This window comes from Choloepus didactylus, chromosome 17 (assembly GCF_015220235.1).
Source record: "Choloepus didactylus isolate mChoDid1 chromosome 17, mChoDid1.pri, whole genome shotgun sequence".
In the NCBI taxonomy this organism is placed as follows: Eukaryota; Metazoa; Chordata; class Mammalia; order Pilosa; family Megalonychidae; genus Choloepus; species Choloepus didactylus.
Genome location: NC_051323.1, coordinates 6,806,302 through 6,819,765, shown reverse-complemented (window position 1 = coordinate 6,819,765; position 13,464 = coordinate 6,806,302). Strand labels below are relative to the sequence as shown.

The 13,464-nt window shown below is 37.8% G+C and overlaps 1 protein-coding gene across 1 annotated transcript in view; it reads left to right on the top strand.

Annotated features, from left to right (window-relative positions):
• The window catches only part of KCMF1 (potassium channel modulatory factor 1), an 89,450-nt gene that overhangs the window by 47,256 nt on the left and 28,730 nt on the right, over positions 1 to 13,464 (top strand). The window lies entirely within an intron of this gene.

Here is a 13,464-nt window from a genome sequence, read left to right as displayed (position 1 = left end):
TGGATTGTTGCTGACGTTCTCACAAACATTGAGGACTGGCGGTTTGGTGTGCCGAGCCCTCTATCTTGGGGCTTGCACTTATGAAGCTCCTTACTGCAAAGGAGAGGCTAAACTTGCTTATAATTGTGCCTAAGAGTCTCCCCCTGAGTGCCTCTTTGTTGCTCAGATGTGGCCTCTCTCTAACTAAGCCAACTCAGCAGGTGAAGTAATTAACTGCCCTCCCCTATTCGTGGGACCTGACTCCCACGGGTACAAATCTCCCTGGCAATGCAGGATGTGACTTCTGGGGATGAATCTGGACCTGGCATCGTGGGGTTGAGAACATCTTCTTGACCAAAAGGGGGATGCAAAATAAAACAAAATAAAGATTCAGTGGCTGAGAGATTTCAGATGGAGTCGAGAGGTCACTCTGATGCACACTCTTATGCACTATATAGGTAACCCTTTTTAGGTTTTAATGTATTGGAATGGCTAGAAGTAAATACCTGAAACTATCAAACTGCAACCCAGTAGCCTTGACTCTTGAAGACAGTTGCATAGCAGTGTAGCTTATAAGGGTTGACAGTATGATTGTGAAAGCCTTGTGGATCATACTCCTTTTAACCCATGTATGGATGGATGAATAGAAAAATGGGGACAAAAACTAAATGAAAAATAGAATGGGAGGGGGATGATTTGGGTGTTCTTTTTTACTTTTATTTTTTATTCTTATTTTTACTTTTTTTTCTGGATATAGAAAATGTTCAAAAAATAGATTGGGGTGATGAATGCACAACTATATGATGGTGTGTGAACAGTTGATTGTGCACCACAGACAGTTGTGTGATGTGTGAATACATCTCAATAAAACTGAATTAAAAAATAAATAAAACATTGAGTGGGTATATAAGAATATTTCTAAAATACAGATAAAAGAAAAATGGTGCCACAGATACCCCCTCCAGATTTAAGAATGTTTACCTTTCAAGACTCCAAGCGTTCTGCACTGTTCCCCTCCTGGCTCTCCTCAACCTCCAGAGGGAGCCACGGACAAGGATTTTGTTCATCATTCCCGTGCTTTTCTTTATAGTTTTACTACATTGGTGATTTCCTAAAAGAAATAATAATTTTAAACTTCTGTATTATATGTATTTTTTAAATAAACTTGTGATTTTGATAAGTTTGATTTTCAAACTTATGGGGCAGTTGCAAAAATAATACAAAAACCCCTATGGAGAATTCCAATATACCCCTCACCCAGAAACCCAGATCCACCAACTTTTAACATTTTGCCACATTTGCTGTATCATTCTCTCTCTCGATTTATCTATTTTATAAATATTTGAGCACTTAATACTTCCATATACTTTTCCTAATAACAAGGATATTCACTTATGTAACCACTTTAAGTACAGTTACCAAGGAAATTTAACATTGATTCAAAGCTTACAGTCTGTATTTCAGTTTATTCATATGTTCTAATAATGTCCCTTTGGAGCATTTTCTCCATTATTAGATCCACTCTAGGATCATGTATTCCATTTAGATATTGTTGTCTCTTTAGTCTCTCTCATCTTTCTCTCCCCTTTTTTTTTTGTTTTAATTGTGAAAACATACACAACATGAACTTTACCATCTCAACCATTCCCAAGCTTACAATTCAGTCAGACTAATCAGCATTGACAGCATTGTGCTGCCTTCATCAACATCCATTACCCTGACCCCATTTTCCACTAACTCCTATTCCTCCCCTCCCCAACCTGTAGTCTGTTTTCTGTCTCTGAATTTGCATATTCTAACAATTTCATATGAGTGGAATCATACAAAATCTATTCCTGTGTCTGAACTCAGTTCGCTCAGCCTGATGTCTTCAAGGTTCATCCATGTTGTAACGTATCAGAATTTCATTCCTTTTTACAGTAGAATAATATTCCATTGTGTGTATGTACCATATTTGTTATCCATTCATCTGCTGATGGACATTTGGGTTACTTCCACCTGTTAGCTAATGTGAATAATGCTGCTATGAATGGTGGTGTACACATATCTCTTTGAAATCCCTGCTTTTGATTCTTTTGGATATGTACCTAGAAGTGGGACTGCTAGGGCGTATGGAGTTCTGTGTTTAACTTTCCAAGGAACAGCCAAACTGTTGTCCACAATGGCTACACACTTTTACATTCCCACCAGCAATGTGCTGAGGTTCCTATTTCTGCATATCCTGGTCAGCACTTATTTTCTGTTTTCTTAATATAGCCATTCTAGTGAGTAGGAGGCAGTATTTCATGTAGTTTTGATTTGCATTTTCCTGATGGCTAATGATATTCAGCATCTTCCCATGTGTTTATTGGCTATTTTTATATCTTCTTTGGAAAAATGTCTACCCAGGTCCTTTGCCCATTTTCCAGTTGGACTGTTTTGTTTGTCTTGTTGCTGAGTTGGAGGAATTACTTATATAGTCTGGATATTAAACTCTTATCAGATTTCTGGCTTCCAAATATTTTCTGTTGGCTCTCTTTTCATTGTCTTGGTAGTGTCCTTTGCACAGATTTTAATATTGATGAAGTCCAATTTATCTGTTTTTTCTTTTATTGCTCATGCTTTCACTATAAACATAAAGCATCCATTGCCTAATACAAGGTCCTGATACTTCCCTGTGTTTTCTTCTAAGAGTTTTACAGCTTTAGCTCTTATATTTAAGTCTTTGATCCATTTTGAGTTGATTTTTTCAGGTGATATGAGGCATAAGTGTCCACTTTCATTCTTCCGTATGTGGATATCTATTTTTCCAGCACCAATTGTTGAAGAGACTCTTCCTTCTCCATTGAGTAGACTTGACACTCTTATTTGAAATCAGTTGTATGGGTTTATTTTTGAATTCTGAATTCTGTTTCATTGGTCGATATGTCTGTCCTTGTGGCCCTACCACATTGTTTTGATTGCTGTAACTTTTTAATAAGTTGAAATCACGAAGTGTAAGTCCTCCAATTTTGTTGTTCTTTTTCAAGATAGTTTTGTCTATTTGGCGCCCCTTACCCTTCCATATGAGTTTGATAACGATCTTTTCCATTTCTGTGAAGAAGACTGTTGAAATTTTGATTGGGATGTGTTAAGTCTAAAAATTGCTTTGATGCTGCTGACATCTTAATGATATTAATATTTCCAGTTCATGAGTATGAAACATTTTTCCATTTATTTAGGTCTTCTTCAATTTCTTTCAATAACGATTTGTAGTTTACTGCATTCATGTTTCTTCGGTTAAATGTATTTCTATATATTTTATTCTTTCAGTTGCTATTGTAAGTGAAGTTGTTTCCTCAGTTTCCTTTTCAGGATGTTCTTTGGTGGTGTATACAAACACCACCAATTTTTGAGTATTGATGTTGTAACCCTGCCGTGTTGCTGAATTAATTCATTAGCTCTATTAGCTTTCGTGTAGATTCTTAGCTTCATGTTATCTGTGAATATGAGTACTTCTTCCTTTCAAATTTGGATGCCTTCTGTTTCTTTTTCTTTCCTAGTTGCTCTGGCTAGCGCTGTCATATAGTGTTGAAAAGCAGTGGTGATAGTGGGCATCCTTCTCTTGCCCCTGGTCATGGGGGAAGGTTTTCAAGTCTTTCACCTCTGAGTGTAATGTTATCCATGGGTTTTTCATATATGCTCTTTAACATGTTGAAGAAGTGCCCTTCTGTTCTAGTTTTCTGAATGCTTTTATCAAAAAATTGTGCTGGATTTTGTCAAAAACCTTTTCTGCATCAATTGAGATGGTCATGTGGTTATCTTTTGTTCTACTCATGTGGTATATTACAACTGATTGATTTTCTTGTGTTGAATCACCCTTGAATTCCCGAGATAAATCCCTTTTGATCATGGTATATAATCCTTTTTAATGTCCTGTTGGGTTCAGTTTGCTTTTATTTTGTTGAGGATCTATATTCTTAAGGGATATTGGTCTGTAATTTTCTTTTCTTGTGATATCTGTCTGGCTTTGGTATTGGGATGAATTAGGAAGTATAATCTCCTCTTCAATTTTTGGAAGTTTGAGTAGGATTAGTGTTAATTCTTCTTTAAATGTTTGGTAAAATTCATGACTGAAACTATCTGGTTCTGGAATTCCCCTTGTTGGGGGTTTTTGATTACTAATTCAGTCTCTTTACTAGCTATTTGTCTGATGAGAGCTCCTTTTTCTTTTTGAGTCAGTTTAGGTAATTTGTATGTGTCTAGGAATTTGTCCATTTCATCTAGGTTGTCTTATTTGTTGGTGTACAGTTGTTTATAATATCCTCTTATAATCCTTGTTATTTCTGTAAGATCAGTAGCAACATCCCCAGTTTCATTCTGGTTTTATTTATTTGTGTCCTCTTTTCTTTGTCTGTCTAGCTAAGGTTTGCCAGTCACATTGATCTTTTCAAAGAACCAACTGTTGGTTTCATTGTTTCTCTATTGTTTTTCTTCTCTCTATTTCATTGATCTCTAATCTAATCTTTATTTTTTCCTTCCTTTTGCTTACTTTGGGTTTAATTTGCTCTTTTTCTAGTCCCTCTCTATATGAGGTTAGGTTACTGTTTCGGTTTGCTAAAGCTGCCAGAATGCAATATACCAGAAAGGGATTGGCTTTTACAATGGGGATTTGTTAGTTTACAAATTTACGGTTCTAAGGCCATGAAAATGTCCCAGTTAAGGCATCAACAGAATGATACCTCCTCTGAAGACAGGCTGCAGGCATCCAGGGTTCCTCTGTCAGGTGGCAAGGCACATGGCCAGTGCCTGCTGGTTCTTCTCTCCCTGGTTTTGTTGTTTTTAGCATCTGGTTCCAGTGGCCTCCTCTCTGAGCTTCTGTGGATCCTCTCTTAGCTTCTCCGGGGATTTTGTCTTTCAACTTTCTTGGCTTTTTCTGTGTCCTTTATCCTCTCATAAAGGACTCCAGGAAAAACATTAAGACCCACCTTGAATGTGGTGTGTGCTGATTTGAATGTATTATGTCCCCCAGAAAAAGCCATATCCTTTGATGCAATCTTGTGGGGTAGACATATTAGTGGGGATTAAGTTGGAACATTTGGATTAGGTTATTTGCATGGAAATGCACCCCACCCAACTGTAGGTGATAACTCTGATGAGATATTTCCATGGAGGCATGGCCCCACCCATCAGGGTGGGCCTTGATCAGTGGAGCCATATAAATGAGCTGATGGACAGAGGGAACTCATTGCAGCTGTGAGTGACATTTTGAAGAGGAGCTACAGCCAATAGGGACACTTTGAAGAAAGCACAGGAGCCACAGATGAGAGAGAGTTTGAAGATGGCCACTGAAAGCAGACTCTTGCTCCGGAGAAGCTGAGAGAGGACAAATACCCCAAACGCAAGTAAGAGTGACATTTTTGAGGAACTGCAGCCTAGAGAGGAATGTCCTGGAGAAAGCCATTTTGAAACCAGAACTCTGGAGCAGATGCCAGCCAAGTGCCTTCCCAGGTAACAGAGGTTTTCCGGACCCCATTGGCCATCCTCCAGTGAAGGTACCTGATTGCTGATGTGTTACCTTGGACACTTTATGGCCTTAAGACTGTAACTGTGTAACCACATAACCCGCTTTTATAAAAGCCAATCCATCTCTGGTGTTTTGCATTCTGGCAGTGTTAGCAAACTAAGACATGGTGGGTCACATCTCTGTTGAAACAACCTAATCAAAAGGTCCCACCCACAGTAGGTCTGCACCCACAGGGATGGATTAGAAGAACATGGCCTTTTCTAGGGAACATAACAACTTCAAACCATCACAGTTACTATCAGAGATCATTCTTCTTTTTTAATGTAAACGTTTACAGCTACGAATTCTCCTGTGAGCACTACCTTTGCTGCATCCCATGCATTTTAGTATGTTGTGTTCTTATTTCCATTCATCTCAAGATACTTCTTAATTTCCTTGTCATTTTTCTTTGATCCATTGATTGATGAAGAGTGTATTGTTTAATTCAACATATTTGTGAATTTTTCGATTTTCCCTCTCTCATTGATTTCTAGCTTCATTTCATTGTAGTCAGAGAAGATACTTGGTATGATTTCAGTCTTTTTGAATTTATTGAGTCATGTTTTGTGACCTAATATGGTGTATCCTAGAGAATGACCTGTGTGCACTTGTGAAGAATGTGTATTCTGCTGTTGCTGGATGAAGTGTTATGTATGTTCACGAGATTAATTGGTTTGTAGTGGTGCTCAAATACTCTGTTTCCTTATTGATCTTCTACCTAGATGTTGAGTATTCATTATTGAAAGCAGTGCATTGGTGTCTCTTGCTATTAATGTACAACCGTATATTTCTTCCTTCAAATCTGTCAGTGTTTGCTTCATATATTTTGGGGCTGTTGTTAGGTGCATATATGTTTTTCATCATTATATCTTCTTGATGAATTGACCCTTTTATCAATATGTAGTGCCCTTCTTTGTCCCTTTTAACAATTTTTGACTTAAAGTCTGTTTTGTCTCATATTTATATAGTCACCCCAGCTCTCTTTTGATTAGTTTGTGCAGAATATTTTTTTTTCTCCCTTTACTTTCAGCCTACTTGTGTCTTTGAATTTAAGATGAGTTTCTTGTAAACAGCGTATGTCTTGGTGTAGGTTGATTTGGGTTTATCCTGTTTGTAGTTCACTGAGCTTCTTGAATGTGTATATTCATCTTTCATTAAATTTGGGAAGTTCTCAGCCATTAGTCCTTTGACTATTTCTCTGCCCCTTAATCTCAGCCTTCTCCTTCTGGACTCCCACAATGCATGTATTGATATGCTCGATGGTGTCCCACAGGTCTTTGAGGCTCTTTTCCTTTTCTTCATTCTTTTTTCTTTCTGTTTCTCAAACAGAATGATTTTAATTAATGATTTAATGTTATCTTCAAGTTCACTGATTCCTCTGCCAGCTCTCATCTCCTTTTGAAACACTGTAGGGAATTTTTAATTTCAATTACTGTGGTCTTCAGTTCTGTTCGGTTCCTTTTCATGGTATTTGTATTCATGTAATTTTCTAATTTTCTTTTCTTCTTTGTCCATGTTTTTCCTTTGGCTCTTTGTATATCTTTAGGACCTATTTAAAAATGTCTTTGTGTTGTATGTCCAAGGTCTGGTCTTCCTTGTTTGTTCTGCTCCTTTGCATGAGCCTTCATTCCTGTTTCTTTGTATAGTTTATAGTCTTTTGTTGCAACCTGGACATTTTTATATTCTAATGTGGTATCTCTGGAATTTAGACACTGAGGTGTCTCTGTTCCTTAAGCTTGTATACAGCTAGTGTTATGACATATTTCCTTGAATGCTAGGAGATAACAAAAAAAAACAAATAAAGAAAATACCTTTTCCCAGTCTTTGCAGTTTGGCCTAAACAAGTGCTCTCCTTCAGAGCTTAGCTTTTCTAACAACGTTTACAGAACAGCCTGAGGCAAAAGCAGAGGTTCTTTTCTGTGCGTTCATCTTGTCCTGGGTATGCACGCATGGCCCTAGAAATTCCCCAGTTCACACAGATATGGACTTCCTCTTTCCTCACAGTCCCATGCACCCTATTCTATGACCCACAGACCACACTCCCTTTCCCAGGGCCACTGCCATTTGACAGAATGCTGTGGGAGAGTTCTGTGAGCTGCTGTACGCACAGGGCACTTTCTGGTACCACGAGTCTGTGACAAGACCACCATCAGACAGAATGGCACAGACAGACATGCTCCCAGTAACTGCCCCTCCCCCCAGGAACCGGGACCAGGGACCCACAGTGGGAGCAGGGGCCAGCGAGGGAACCAAGAGATCTAATCGTTTTGTTTGTTGTTTGAATTAGAGAAGTTGCAGGTCTATAGAAAAATCATGCAGAAAGTATACCCCTGTCATACACACAGTTTTCCCTATTATTAACACTTTGCATCCATGTGGTACCTTTGGTACAACTGGTGAAACAATATTATTATAATTATACTATTAACTATAGTCCATAGTTTACACTGTGGTTCTCTGATTGTGTTGTATGAGCCTATCAGGTTTTTTTGTTTGTTTGTTTTTTTATTTTTATTCTGGTAACATACATATAACCTAATATTTCCTTTCAGCTACTTTCAGATACACAATTAGTAGTATTAATTGTGCTACCATCACCACCATCCATTGCCAAAACTTTTCCCCATCACCCCAAAAAGAAACTCTCTACTGATTAAGCATTAATTCTCTACTCCCTACCCCCACCTCTGCCCCTGGTAACCTATATTCTAGTTTCTGACTCTGTGAATTTACTTATTCTAATTATTTCGTATCAGTGAGATCACACAATATTGATCCTTTTGTATCTGGCTTATTTCTCTCAACATGATGTCTTCAGGGTTCATCCATGTTGTTGCGTGTATCAGGGCTTCATTCCTTTTTACAGCTGAATAATACTCCATTGTATGGATATACCACATTTTGTTTATGCATTCCTCTGTTGACAGACACTTGGGTTGCGTCCATCTTCTGGCTATTGTGGGTACTGCTACCAGTTCTTGTTACTGTTTAAAGCTTCTGAGAGTTACGGGGCCCTGGAGCATCTTGATCCCACGTGAATTTATATCTGTTCTTCTCAGACTTTCTTTCAGTCATCTGAGATTCTCAGGTTTCTTCTCCTGTGGCTATGATCCATTCTTTTTCATTGATGTAAAATTTTTCATTCAATGAATATACACTGTTGGGTTATATGCCTTTGGGTTGAAAGAGCCTCCCACCCACCCCCCACTGCCCCCCGTTATGAAAATTTCTGCCTTTAACATTCTTCTTCGTTTTCTTAGTATGCATGAAAGTTTCTCCAGGGAATATATCTGAGAGCGAAATTGTAGAGTCATAGGAAGTGCATGTATTTAGCTTTACTAGAATATGAAGGCAATTTTAAAGTGGTTGTACTAATGTACTTCTCCTGCTTCTTAGCTTCATAGCACCGCTAGCCTTTTGCCACATTGGCAGGTATAAAACAATAGCTCATGATGGTTTGTTTGTTTTTTTTAACTGTTTAACCAGATTTGATGGTCAAATGATTAATAATAATAGATCCAAGTTAAACAAGGCATGTATACATTAAAGAAAGCGGTTCAGAAGTGTACTATATATGAACTGTTTACAAAAACATACAAAATGTTGGATGGCACAAAGGATACAGTGCTAATGTAAATGGATTGTTTATGCTAAGTGCTTAGTATAAACTGTCCATCCCTCTAACTAACAAAGAATATTTAAGGGACATGAAGTATTTCTTATAAAAATAGTGTTGATCCTGCTACTCGGGGTATACCCAGAAGATCTGAATGCAGGGATGTGAACAGACATCTGCACATCGATATTCGTACTAACATTATTCACAGTTGCCAAAAGATGGAAACAATCCAAGTGTCCATCAACAGATTAATGGATAAACAAAATGTGGTAAATACATACGATGGAATATTATTCAGCAATATGAAGGAATGAAGTCCTGAAGCGTGAAGAAATATGGATGAACCTTGAGGACATTATGTTAAGTGAAATAAGTCAAACACAAAAGGACAAATACTGTATGATCTCACTGATAGGAACTAATGATAATATGTAAACTCACAGACCAAAAATGTAGAATATAAGTTACCAGGATATAGAATGAGGCTGAGGAATGGGGAGTGGTTGCTCAATACATGCAGAATGTTTAACTAGTTTGAACTTAAATATTTGGAAATGGACAGAGGTAACGGTAGCATGTTATTGTGAGAATAATTAACAAGGCTGAATGGTGTGTGAATGTGGTAGAAACGGGAAGTTTAGAGTCATGAATGTCACTAGAAGGAAAATTGGAGATTAAAACATGAGAATGTGTAACAGTGAATCTTGTGGTGGACAATGCCCATGATTAACTCTACAAATATAAAAAAGTTCTTTCAACTAGAACAAATGTGTGACACTATTAGAAGGAGTTAATGATAGAGAGATTTATGGGGGTGTGGGGTGTACCTATTGCAGACTATGGACTGTTAATACTGTTTCATCAGCGGTACCAAGGTACTACACCAACACTATGGGTCAGTAATGGTGGGGTGGAGATAAGTAATATGGGAGTATTAGGGTTTTGTTTTCTATTTTTATTTCTTTTCTGGAGTAATGAAAATGTTCTAAAATTGATCATAGGGTTATATGCACAGCTATATGATGATACTGTGAGCCAGTGATTGTATACTTCAGATGGTTTGTATGGTATGTGAATGCATCTCAATAAAACTGCAAAACAAAATAATGCTGTATGGTGTCGAGTACTTTATTCAGTGAATTTTAGGTGGTATTCATATATTCATTATTATTCTTGTTGATTCAGTGAATATATCTTCATCATGTTTCCATTTCCGTTCCATCTCAAGCTCCAGGAAAATCTAACTTACTAACAGTCATTTTGAGCGAGACGAAAGCAGGAGCAGCAGCTCTACCAGCTGGTTCAGTGTGTGCTGCAGGTGCCTCTCAGATGTGTGCTGTGTCGCCAGGTAGCATGTGTGCTATCAGCTCACACCATGGTACCAAATATCTCACTGAATTCACTTCATATTGCTGTCGAGGTGACTCTTTAATACCTCTCCACTGAGCAAGCGCAAAGCAGCCTGCTGGCTTCAAAATGGGTGACTGGTGATGGTTTGCAGTGGACTGTGTAGCTGCCATGCACCCTTCCCTAGCGGTGGTGCGTCCTGGCTGTTGAGGTGGTCCCAGGGGACGACCCAAGGGTGCCTGAGCTGCCAGGGCAGCAGCCATGCTTTGAGGAGGGTCTATGTGAAGGATCTTTGACACCAGGTCCTTTGCTGTGTCTGACACAGAATTCCAGTATCCACCACTCAGTGAGAATTTTCGTGTCAGTATTTCCTCTGGTGTATCATCAGGGCCATTTGCAAATGGAGTGTGACCTCCAAGCTTTGTATAAGGAGGAAATTAAGACTCCATACATCACAAGCAGCATCGTAGCCTTGTGGTTTTAAAACATCTGGTGCAACAAAATTTACAGTATGAGGAGGGAGTCATGAGAAGACCGTGTTCTGCTCCTAGTTGCTTTGCAAAGCCAAAATCACAAATTCAGATAGATTTGGATGACGAGATTCATCTACATAAAGAATGTTGCTAGGTTTCAAATCTCTGTGAACCATCCCTTGTGCATTAAGATACTCAACAGTTTGGGTTATAAACAGGATGACACTGGCCTCTCATTCAGAGAAAAAAATTCTATCTAAGAATTTTACCCGGGAATTCACCCCCTTTCCTAAGTTCTGTTACCACACCCACACATTTTCCATCATCGTATCCATCCTTTAGAGTAGTATGTTTGGATGCTGTCTGTAATGAAGGGTTTCAATTTCTTCTGTTAGGTCTCTCTTGCTTTTATCAAAAATCTTCACTGCTTATGATGATTTTATTTGCACTTTGATTAATGAAGTGGAGTATCTATTTGTATGTTTATTGGCCATGCAATTGTGTTTGTTGTTCTTTGTAGTGCCCACTGAAATCTTTGTCCATTTTTTTTATGGAGTGGGTTGGCCATTTTCTTAGTTATGCATTGGAGATTTTACTGTATTCAGAACATTGAACTTGAGATGTATGTCACACACATCACCTTCCAGTTTCTGGGCCTTGATTTTTCAGGCATTCTAGGATGTCGAAAGGTGAAGAAAAATTACAACTTTTTTTTAAACTTTTTATGGCAGTAAGTAATGTAGAACACAAAACTTCCCACTTTAACCACATTGAAATGTACAATTCAGTAGTCTTAAAAAGCCTTAATTTTAAAGTGGTTGAATATCTCCTGTGTGTGTGTGTGAAAGAGAGAGAGATTTAAGAAATTGTTTCCTACTCATAAAAACATGTCCCTCTATTATCTTCTAGAATTTTTTTTTAATTTGCCTTTTGCATTTGTCTTTAAACCATCTGGAATTGATTTTTGTGTAGGATCTGGGGAAGAAGTCCAATTTTATTTTCCCCAAATGTGCCTAATCAGCTTTCCCAACTCTGTTTATTGTCTGTTCCCTCCTTTCCCACTGATCTGCAGTGACCATGCTGTCATAAACAAACTTCAAAATGGGGTGACATCTGTTCTGTTCCCTAGGTCAGCTTGTCGCTATGCCAATACTATTCTATTCTGATTGCTATAGCTTTATAATGCTCTTCATGTTTTAAACAAGTCCCCCCCATCTTAGTTTCCTTATGAGTATCTTAGCTTTTCTTGGCCCTTCACAACTTGCATAAAAATTAGAGTCAGCTTATGTTCCACAAAAAATTATTCTCTGATTTTGATTAGAATTACATTGAATCCACAGATAAATTTGGGGAGAATTGACATTGTATTATGCTGAATCTTCAAGTCTATGAACCTGCATTTCTATTTTTTAAAGTTCTCTAATGCCCTTGAATAAATGTTGACTAATTTGCTTCATAAAAGACTGCTTGTCTTTGTTTAGATTTATTCATAGGTACTTTTTAAAATGATCTTGCACATAGCCAAAACATGATGTGTTTTTGAATTGAAGAAATACAGTCGATTTTTATTAAATTGATTTTTGTTTCTAGCAACCTTGCTTAATACTTATTAATTCTAATAATTTAGCTATAGTTGCGTTTTCTGTACAAACAAGCATATCCTCTGTGAATAAAAGGCTGTTCCCACCATTAAACCTGCAAAATGAGTTTAAATTTTAATTAATATGTTTTTTTTTTTCATATCTAGAAGTTTTATTTGGTTCATTTTCAAATCTTTTGGTTGCCTCCCTTCAATCTTCTCTTTTCTTTCTTTTAATATAATAGGCATTGTTATTTAATATCCAGTTCTGGTATGAACTCTTCCACAGCCTGATTCTGCTGTCTGTTTCTGCTAGTTCTTGCTGGTAATGCCTTGGTTTTGTTTTGTTTTGTTTTGTGTGTGTGTGTATTGTGATTTAAACTGTTAACTCATTCCTTGGAAGTTTATTCCTGCCAGATTCTTGGTAGCAAATTAGGAACACTTTAAACAAAACTCTTTACTCCAGGTTTTTAGACCCATTTGGTAGTCAGAATTTGAGCTATCAACTTGTGAGAGGGCTGGTTTGTGGTTTGTATTTCCAGAGGTGTTTGTTGTTGCTGTTTTAGGGAGCCTGCTTCACCTGTACGACTTTGCAGTCTGAGGGTATGTGAGCATTTCAGCTTGAGGCATGTCCGTCTTTTACTAGAAACCCACCTCGGACTTGGTTTTGCCACGTTGTGAAGACCCTTAAGTTCACCTTTTACCTGTTTTTGGCAGATGCCTTCAAACTGCCTTTGGTGCTTCTTGTTAAGCAGTTCCTCTGCTAGCTCATCGAGGCATTTAAAAAGATGCTTTTATGTTTTATCAAACATTTCGAGTATTTTCTTCAGGAGTGTTAAATCAGAGTAATGAGCCCAGCAAACTGTTGGAAGTTTCCATATTATTTCACTCTGTCGTTCCTAGTCATTTTGGAAAGGAAATGTGGGATTAAATGAGCACCTTA